An 11,333-nucleotide genomic window follows, 5' to 3' on the forward strand; every position below is an offset into this window, starting at 1 on the left:
CACCTTCTAGTTTTGTCTAGCTTTCAAACAGTTAAATATATTTGCTGTTTGATCACATTCAAAATTATAGAGAGACAGTGTGTGTCAGTCCGTATACTTAAAAAAACACGGAGCTTGACAATTTTACGTACACCGGACAGCCGTGTACGTGCATTCTCCTCTCTCAGTACCGTGTAACGGCTGTTATCACGGCCACAGTGAAGCTATCTGTGTGTCGCTCTGTAAGGATAAGTCGAGGACATGTTCCATTCTTACAGACCTGCACCTTCTAGTTTTGTCTAGTTTTCAAACAGTTAAATATATTTGCTGTTTGATCACATTCAAAACTATAGAGAGACAGCGTGTGTCAGTCCGTATACTTAAAAAACACGGAGCTTGACAATTTTACGTACACCGGACAGCCGTGTACGTGCATGCTCCTCTCTCAGTACCGTGTAACGGCTGTTATCACGGCCACGGTGAAGCTATCTGTGTGTCGTTCTGTAAGGATAAGTCGAGGACTTGTTCCGTTCTTACAGACCTACACTCTAGGGAGATTCATATTCTGCCCAATTGTATATACACCTTGTAGTTTGTCATACACTAGCCAATTTCTGCCTGTGACATAGCGCTGTGATATTCAGTGGGCCTCACACAATCCAAAAGTGTCCAGTGTCCACAAGTGTGTGCTGAAATTCAAAATCTCCGTTATCCTCTAGTGACATTTTTCACACCTGCGACATTAAGCCTGTGACATAGCGCTGTGATATTCAGTGGGTCTCACACAATCCAAAAGTGTCCAGTGTCCACAAGTGTGTGCAGAAATTCAAAATCTCCGTTATCCTCTAGTGACATTTTTCACACCTGCGACATTAAGCCTGTGACATAGCGCTGTAATATTCAGTGGGCCTCACACAATCCAAAAGTGTCCAGTGTCCACAAGTGTGTGCAGAAATTCAAAATCTCTGTTATCCTCTAGTGACATTTTTCACACCTGCGACATCGAGCCTGTGACATAGCGCTGTGATATTCAGTGGGCCTCACACAATCCAAAAGAGTCCAGTGTCCACAAGTGTGTGCAGAAATTCAAAATCTCCGTTATCCTCTAGTGACATTTTTCACACCTGCGACATCGAGCCTGTGACATAGCGCTGTGATATTCAGTGGGCCTCACACAATCCAAAAGTGTCCAGTGTCCGCAGAAATTCAAAATCTCCGTTATCCTCTAGTGACATTTTTCACACCTGCGACATCGAGCCTGTGACATAGCGCTGTGATATTCAGTGGGCCTCACACAATCCAAAAGTGTCCAGTGTCCGCAAGTGTGTGCAGAAATTCAAAATCTCCGTTATCCTCTAGTGACATTTTTCACACCTGCGACATCGAGCCTGTGACATACCGCTGTGATATTCAGTGGGCCTCACACAATCCAAAAGTGTCCAGTGTCCACAAGTGTGTGCAGAAATTCAAAATCTCTGTTATCCTCTAGTGACATTTTTCACACCTGCGACATCGAGCCTGTGACATAGCGCTGTGATATTCAGTGGGCCTCACACAATCCAAAAGTGTCCAGTGTCCACAAGTGTGTGCAGAAATTCAAAATCTCCGTTATCCTCTAGTGACATTTTTCACACCTGCGACATCGAGCCTGTGACAGCGCTGTGATATTCAGTGGGCCTCACACAATCCAAAAGTGTCCAGTGTCCACAAGTGTATGCAGAAATTCAAAATCTCCGTTATCCTCTAGTGACATTTCTCACAACTGCGACATCGAGCCTGTGACATAGTGCTGTGATATTCAGTGGGCCTCACACAATCCAAAAGTGTCCAGTGTCCACAAGTGTGTGCAGAAATTCAAAATCTCCGTTACCCTCTAGTGACATTTTTCACACCTGCGACATCAAGCCTGTGACATAGTGCTGTGATATTCAGCGGGCCTCACACAATCCAAAAGTGTCCAGTGTCTACAAGTGTGTTCAGAAATTCAAAATCTCCGTTATCCTCTAGTGACATTTTTCACACCTGCGACATCGAGCCTGTGACATAGCGCTGTGATATTCAGTGGGCCTCACACAATCCAAAAGTGTCCAGTGTCCACAAGTGTGTGCAGAAATTCAAAATCTCCCCTGTCCTATAGACACCTTGTACCTTGTTTTACATTACTATATAGTTTGTTGGATTTTGTCTACATTTCTATCAAAAATGAGGAAGGCTGGTGGAAGAGGCCATGGAATTGGGCGGGGGTTGGCAGCTGGTAATGATGGTGTTGGTGGTGGATCTGATGGTAGTGGCAAAAGCAAAATAGGATCGAATGCAGGAGGTGTTGAGCCTGCGTCATCGTCTGGCTCCACAAGGCCTCAAAGGCTTAGTTTTCTAGGAGTTGGCAAACCGCTTTTAAAGCCAGAGCTTCAGGAAAAAGTTTTGGCTTACATTGCTGACTCAGCCTCCAGCTCTATCGGCTCCTCTTCTGAAGTTGTAAAAAATAAAAGCACTGAGTCTTCATTGGAGGCTCATGTTCATGAACCACACCTTTCCATGTGTCCTTCACCCCAACCAAAATTGAAGGATGACGCAGGCCATACTACTGATTACTCCATGGAGCTGTTTTCACAGACCATGCCTGGATTATCAAGTGAAATGGTGAATTACCCAGGCCAAGATGAATCTGACATGGAGTGCACTGATGCACAGCCACTGATAGATGATTCTGCTGGTACATTCACTCAGAGCACTACATTGTCCTCGCAGTGCACAGAGCCAGATTCTGACCCCGATGAGACTCAGTTGCCCCTTCCCGCACACTATACCACCATACACGGTGACACAGAGGAAGGTGAACATGACATTGAAGAGGAGGTGATGGATGACCCAGTTGTTGACCCAGATTGGCATCCATTGGGGAAGAGGGTGCTGCTTCCAATAGCTCAGATGAAGAGGAGGAGCATCCACAGCAGACATCGACATCGCAACAGCTGTTATCTGGCAGGTCCGGAGCACTCCAAAGACAGGTTCCAAAAATCAAAAGAGTTGCTGGACAGCTTGTCCAGAGGGTCAAAATATCACAGTGTGCTAGGCCACAAAATGTCTGCCAAAGTAGGACGAGTGCAGTGTGGCACTTTTTTGAACAAAATCCTCATGATCAGGCCAAGGTTATCTGTAAGAAGTGCGCATAGACCTTTAGCCGAGGGAAAAATCTGAAAAATTTGAATACCAGTTGCATGTTTAGACATTTAACCAGCATGCACTTGCAAGTGAGGACACAACACCAAACCTCAAGTACCACATGTGCAACTGATCACAAAGAAGGTAGTCAGCAATGCTACATTGTTTCCCCCATTGTAAGCCCATCGGTTAGCACAGCAGCAAATGTTGAGGTGTCGTTACAAGGCCACAGCAGTCAGGGAATCCCACTGTTATATCAACGAAAGAACACCAACTCCATCACCATCATCAACCCTCTCTCAGTCCGCCGTGTCCACCGCTACTTCCGCCATATGCAGCTCTCAAGTCCAGCTCACCCTCCCAGACACTATGAGTAGGTCAAGAAAGTACTCAGTCTCTCATCCGCGTACACTGGGTTTGAACGCCCACATTGCCAAACTAATCTCGTTAGAGATGATGCCCTATCGGTTGGTGGAAAGCGCAGCTTTCCGCGAACTCATGGCCTATGCAGTACCACGCTATGACCTACCCAGTCGCCACTTCTTCTCTCGCAAAGCCATCCCAGCCCTCCACCATCATGTGAAAGATCGCATTGTCCATGCACTCAAGCAGTCAGTGAGTGGAAAGGTGCACCTCACAACTGATGCATGGTCCAGTCGGGCATGGCCAGGGCCGTTATGTGTCCATCACTGCGCACTGGGTTAATGTGGTGGATGCAGGGTCCACAGGGGACAGCGGTGGTGGGACAGTGCTGCCTAGCCCACGGTATAGGAAACAGTTGGCTGTAGGCGTTCGACCCTCCTCCTCCTCCTCCAGAAGCGAAAGCTCGTCCACAGAGCGCAGTCGTACGAGCACTCCATCTGCAGCTGCCACTGTTGCACACGAGGTGTCCCCCTATAGAGCAGCTAGTTGAAAGCGTCAGCAGGCTGTGTTGCAGATGATGTGTTTGGGCGACAGACACACCGCCGAGGTGCTGGCCGAGTACTTTCAGCGACAAACTGAGTCATGGCTGGGCAGTGTACATCTTGAGGCAGGCAAGGTAGTTAGTGATAACGGCCGTAATTTTGTGGCAGCCATAGCCTTTTCAAAACTCAGCCACATACCTTGCTTGGCTCACACCTTGAACCTGGTGGTGCAGTGCTTCCTCAATAATTATCCGGAGTTAACAGCCCTGCTCCAGAAGGTGCGAAGACTGTGCGCGCACATCCGCCGGTCGCCTGTACACTCCATTCGTATGCAGAAGCTGCAGCGATTGCTCCACCTTCCCAACCACCGCCTCATTATCGACATTGCAACAAGGTGGAACTCCACCCTGCACATGGTTGAGCAGCTGTGTGAGCAGAGGCAGGCCATAATGCATTTGTGGGAGGATACATGGCCTGGCACTTTGAGAGCAGACATGGAGTTGACAGGTGTGCAGTGATCGAAGCTGAAAGACCTCTGTAAAGTCCTTCAGTGTTTTGAGGAATGCACACGGCTGGTAAGCGCAGACGACGCTATCCTAAGCATGAGCATCCCACTTTTGCGTCTGCTCATGCAAACTTTGACGCACCTTAAGGAGCAGGCGTCTGCAGCCAATGTTGACGAGGAGGAAGAGGTGGAGGGAATCCTTGATGACATTCAGCCATTGTCTGCTCAGGGACCTCTCCTGGACGAGGTGGAGGAAGAAGAGGAGGAGGAGGATGATGATGGGGATGATTACTTAGGGAAGGAGGATGCATCTCGTGGGGCAAGTGAAAATGTTGGCATGGCAAGGTCTGGTACAGGGTTTGTGCATGACTGGAGGGATGTGGATTTGCCAGAAAGTGCTCCTCCACCCAGCACTCGCAGTGCATCATTGACACCGGGAACATTGGCCTACATGTCAGATTATGCCTTGCAGATCCTAAAAAGGGACCCACGCATCGCCAAAATGATGAACGATGACGACTACTGGTTGGCCAGCATCCTGGATCCACGCTATAAAGGCAAATTACAAAACATCATGCCACAGGAGAACCTTGACCTAATATTCGCTACTAAACAAGCAACTCTGGTTAACCGGTTGGTTGAGGCATTCCCAGCATACAGCAGCGGTGATGGTTCTCACTCGAGCTGTACGGGCTGGGGGCAGCTTGGCAGAGGTTTTCGTGGTGCACACAGCAGAAGTAGCGTTGGAGACAGGGGTTTCATGACAATGTTGTGGACTGATTTTTCACGGACCGCTCACACAACTGGTAATACTGCATCGATGGAAAGTGACAGGAGACAGCAGTTGTCAACTATGGTTAACAACTACTTCTCCTCCCATATCGATGTTCTCCCGCACAGGTCATTCCCCTTTGACTATTGGGCCGCTAAACTGGACACCTGGCCTGAATTGGCACAATATGCCTTACAGGAGCTCGCTTGCCCAGCTGCAAGTGTGCTATCGGAAAGAGTCTTCAGTGCAGCTGGATCAATCCTGACAGAAAAAAGGACCCGTCTGTCAACCCAAAATGTGGATGATCTAACCTTCGTTAAAATGAACCATGCATGGGTTTCCAAGGATTTTGTCCCACCTTCCCTTGATGACACATAGGTTGCCAGAAAAATGGCTTGCTTTGGTCCTCCTCCTATTCCGCGAACTTGACCTATTTTGCCTTTTGCAGCAGCTGAATGACACACATCTACATATGCCACTTTGTAAACCTCCCTAAGTGGGCGGCTCCCCCCCATGGCCGGGGTCACCACCTAGCGCACAAAACCGTGCGAGTGCCGTTGCCCTGGACAGGTGGGTAGGCCGACTCTTGGGCGCGGGCACTGGCATAGGGTCCCTCATAGTGCAATCAAGTGTCTCTGACAGTGGTGGTGCACACCCGCCGTCAGACACACCGCCGTACTATGAGGGGCCCAGTGCCAGTACCGACGCCCACGAGTGTGCCCCCCTTGCTTGGGCAGGGCCCCAGCATTTGCATTGTTTACCTCTCCCTGCTCCTCCGCTGTGTAGTCTGGCCTGTCAGATCCTTCACTGGGACTGCCACTACAAATTGATTGAACTGAAAGATGATGGTTAAGATGTAGCTATGCCCTGTCCTGCTGGCTGGGCTCTAGCTCCAGATGATCAGTGGCTTCCATTTCTTATGGATGTCGACTCACAATTACAAGCAGTGGTGGTTTATCATCAGCTTTCACAGTTTTCCTACTCACAAACGTGTGACATTCCGGCACACATTTCAAAATGTGCCCTCTCATGCCAATCAAATAGAATCGCCTACGGCCTGTGGCTTCTGTCTTTTGCACTCCAAAGTTACGTGACAGATCATGATAGCCAGTGAGCACCATGTTTACATCGCTCTCTGTGATAAAAATTGGATTGAGATGAGTAACAGTGATGGAATCAACGGAAGTGCGATACAGCAAGACTTTATTCACAAAAAAATGTTTTCACTGTCTCAACACACAAATTAATTGAGGGTCAGCATCGCCTATGAGAATTGTGACGGAATTATTATTCCTAGATTTCTGCAATCAATAGCCTTTATGTCACTAATTGTATGCATCTCATTTCCTATTGCGGAGAGGCTGGACTGTATTACTGAGACAGAAATATATATGAAGATTTAAAAATAACACCAAAAGTATATAGTTGTGTACGCCTCAAATGCATTTCCTTTTTTCCACTTTTTAGATTGCTGTGTAATCCATACTGAGAACACGGAGATTTTACATGTTTAAACTATGCTATATATACCTGCTATCCAGTGATAAAGTACCCTTTCTCAACTTTGTACAATCTGGTCAAATCCATACTGGGCCTGAGAACATCTGAGTCTGCCTCCTGATCTATAGACATATATTTTTAATGTGTAAACTAGGCTACATATATACGTGTTATCCGGTGAAACCGTACCCTTTATCAACTTTCTACAATGTTGTTGAATCCATACTGGGCCTGAGAACGGCTGCTGAGCTGTTAAGCAAGCTACAGCACCTGTGGTTTGGACACATAATTTTTTCAGGAATGACGGTTAGGCCTAAGTCCGAAATTGCGGTTGACCTGAACTTACTGGGAAATCATCGTTCGCGGGGAATAATCTGAATCCCAGATCCCCATCACTAACGGAGTTCAGCAGGTTATCTGCACCTGTAAGCGACAAAAGCTGGTCCTTTCAGTGTAGCGTGCATGCAGCCCCGGACATGTTCTGGAATGCTAGACCTGTTATTGCTCGATCTCACGTGCCACAGCCTCGCGTATCCCTCTAGTAAGCTTGATGCGTACCGCGGGGCCATGCCTGTGTCTCGGTCGTTAACGGAATAAAGCTGAGAAATCGCTAGCACAACTACAAACGGACATACCACACCACACACAGAATCGACAAAGCTTGCAATCTGTCCATCTTTTCTGTAGCCTGTATGGTAGTGGTTTCCCAGGTGCAGTCCAATTAAGCCACAGGCTCCACTCCTGGTGGTGCCCTTTTGGACATTCCTTTAAGGTTCAGCTTTGCAATCATACTGTCCCCGGAAACCAAAAACTTTGCCTTCAGGGACGCTGTTTGGAGGTTCGTGGGAATAACGCCGCCCGATCAGCAGTCGGCATATGGGTCGCCCTCCCAGGGCTGTGGGGTACTCGGTACCGGGCTGGTGTCAGTGGGATGTGTCACAGCAGCGGTGACCCGGACGGTGGCCCTGGGCGCCCATGTAAATGGCGTGGTATAATGGTAAAGAGTTTATATAGATAGTTTGACGCCACCTATGGTGTTCGGCAACATAGATGTTAGGCCGACGCTGCATGCAGATCCTCTGGGACTGATGGTGCTGTGCAGCAAAGATGGTGAAGCTCCCCACAGGTGGAGCTGGAGTCCCAGGGAAGTGTAGATGTAGTGATGGGGGAAAGGCACAGGCAGTGTAGGTGCTGGTACCCAGATGTAGCGGTGCTGGAATAACTGTAGGACACCAGAGCATGCAGTTCCAAAGCTTTACTCACAGTCTGCAGGTTACACAGATACCTGCCTCCGTGCTGTGTCCTCTGGGTCAGGACCTCTGCCAACCTCCGGGACCAGAATGGAAAGCTCCCTTCCAACACTCCGCCAACATGTACCTTCCTGAACGTCTCCTTTCTAGCGCTTGTGGGGAAAGCACTCACAGGACCGTGGTTCACTGAAACGCCTCCTGTCTAACAGATGTTCCTCAGACTTTACTTGTATGGCAGACAGCTGTAGCCTTTTCCTTCTGCCTTGCACACATCGATGCTGGGGCCTCCGAGCCTTAGTTGGGTACAGAGCATTTATAGCTGCTACTTCCTCCGGTTTCTGCTGCAGGAACGTCAGTGTCCCTACAAACTCGGAGACCGGAATCCGGACCATGCGCTCCAGCTAGGAGTGAGCCTTAACTCTGCTCATCCTCCAGCTCCCCTTCTCACGTCCACACAATTCCCCTTCCCTGCACAGAGTGCCCTAACTTACCTCCTCCCGACCACAGAGAGCAGCTCCTCAGCAGTCAGGTTCAGAGGTCTCCCTGCTGGCCTTGAGTGGGAAATGTGTTGTGTGTTGGTTTCACTGCTAGAGAGATCCTTCGTTCCTCCCAAGCTTGACAACACACTCCCTAGGAGGAAGGCAATGCCACAGTGGTGACCGTACTCTTGGGGACGCCACAAGTGCTCTGAGGCCCAGCCACTGCTGGATGATGCTGCTTGTACATTGACCCAGACCACTACATTCCCCTCGCACTCTACACAGCCAGAATCTGACCCAGAGGAAACTCAGGTTCCCCATCCCGCATACTATACCACCTTACACGGTGACAAAGAGGAAGGTGCAGATGAAAGTGCAGGTTCCTTGAGCAGGTGGGGGGGGGGGCATACTCATGGGCGATGGCACTGCCACAGGGCACCGAATAGTATGCAAAAGTGTCTCTGCCGGTGGGAGGGCCTAAACAGCCAAGTGCAGTGAGATGGAAGATGGGGACGACAAGGAGTTCAGAGTAGTGCAGGGATTCCCTAGCAAGGAGACTTATGTAATTGTTTTCAATGTTGGGACAGCAATTTTTGGAGAGCACTATACTCTGGTGAATGATATATGGGGCCCACCATACACTGGAGCATTCCAAAGGTGGACATCAGACACTGGAGCAGCATTTACAGGGCCCATTATACACTAGAGCAGTAGAAATGGGGCCCATTATATATGGAGCATTATTTGGGCCCATAAGACAGTGGAGCTTCATCCATTGGGACCAACATATACTGTAGCAATATGTGGAGCTCATCATATACGGTTTGAAACATTATATGGGAATAATGATTCCGTATGGAGAAATATATGGGCCTCATTACTCTGTATAGCGCACTAAGCGCTGGCCATAATACTGTATGGAGTTATGTACTGTCCGTTTTTGGAGGTATTGGAGAATTTAAAATGGATATCAGTCATGAGATGTAAGAAGTGAAGTATTTTTCATTGTACTATACTGCTATTTCTCTGCTGTATTGGAGCATCATGAGTTGTGGTATGTGTTAAAGGGGTGCTCTTTGGCCCTGGGCCCACGAAAACCTGGAGCCAGCCCTCCCCCCCACAACTGTAGCCAAATAACCCCCATTTTTCAGTGCGTAACTAGTATTATGAAGTTAATTAAGGTTGACAAGCTTCAGTAACAAGAATTTATGCTTTTGGCATTCAAATGGGCACTGTTTGTGTGTTTCCTGTCCTCCTCTCACTGCCGACTTTAATTCTCCATTGACTTACATTAGGTTTCGTGTTTCGGGACTTTTCCCTATAGTCGGCCGATTTTGCTCTACCTAACTTTTGGAAAAGTCGGGTTTCATGAAACGAAACTCGACCCTAAAAAACCAAAAGTCACTCAACACTAGTTGTTGGATCACACAGCTGAATAAAAAAAAACAATTCTTCTTTATTTCACACCATCACAAAAACGTGTAGCTATATCCACAAATGGATAAAAACAGAGTCACCTTCTTACGCGTTTCTGGCTATCAGCCCTTAGTCAAAGAATGTGATGTACTGACTTTCCATCTGACAAGATGTCACAGAGCTGTTCTGTAGAAGTCAATGGAGAATGCGTGACTGGACTTCTGAACTCAGGGAGCCTGGTGACCCTGGTGAGCGGCACACTTCCTGTCTTATTCCTGGAAGAAGATGGAAGTCCACTGCATTCATGGGGTCACTAGGGATTATCCGGTGTCCAGGGTAATCATTGAGACGTCCACTATTATTTCCAGCCATGATGTCTCTGTAGTCCCAGACTTTCCATTCCCTGCAGTAATAGGCCAGGACTTTGAAAGGCTTTGGGACTTGTGGGAGGAAAGGGGAGTGTCTGATCGCTTAGAAGGGAGCTGGAATGACCCTAACGGAGCCCCACCACAGCAGGCGGCTGTAGTTGTTCCGGGCGTGTGGTGTATAAAAAGGTGATAGCGACACCTAAGTTCGATAATCCAGAGTTCCGGGTGACTGGAAGAAAGTGTGGGTCCTGCCAACTCGGGGACTTCGTTGGGGTGACCTAACGTGTGACCGTGGGAAATGGGGTAGCTCCAGGAAAGGGGTCTGACACGTGTTTAAGTGGGGACTTGCTGTTCCAGGATCACAGGGTGAGTGGGGATGACTTCAATTCAGATTGTGACTCCAATGCAAGGGATAAAGAGTGCAGTAAGGTGGAGCTGAGTAAAAATGACAGATCTTCCTCTCGTCGCCGGGGGCGCGGAAAGGCAGGACAGGTGTGGGAAGGAGGGCCCCCGCCGAGTGTCCGGGCCGGAACCAAGGGGACCGCCATCTAGGTTCCTAAGGGAACTGTACCCAGGGGCGGAGGAGGAAGGTGGACGGCTGAGAGTGACAGAACAGCAGGGGGAGGGGAGAGTATAAAGGGCAGGGAACGCGCAGGGGAGTGAGTCAGCAGAACGGCAGAGATGGAGCAGGAGACTGTGGGAGTATCAGAGAGCCAGAGCCACAAACAGTGACCAGAGAGGAGGCCAGCAGCAGAGGAAAGACTTACAGTGGCCTGCTGGGAGGAGGCACCAAGCTTACCGACAGGAGACTGCCACTTCACTCCAGTCCGGAGTCACGGCCTGCCCACTGTCGTCCGCGGCCATTGCCGCTGTACTCGAGCCCGTTGCGGCCTGGCCGCTGCCACTCGCGGCCGCTGCCGCCCCACTCCAGCCCGCAGTTGCGGCCTGCCCGCTGCCGCCCGCAGACATTGCCGCTCCACTCCAGTCTGCGGCTGCT

The sequence above is a fragment of the Dendrobates tinctorius genome, unplaced genomic scaffold (genome assembly GCF_039654945.1).
Source record: "Dendrobates tinctorius isolate UK_male_01 unplaced genomic scaffold, ASM3965494v1 ptg000350l, whole genome shotgun sequence".
Classification (NCBI taxonomy): Eukaryota; Metazoa; Chordata; class Amphibia; order Anura; family Dendrobatidae; genus Dendrobates; species Dendrobates tinctorius.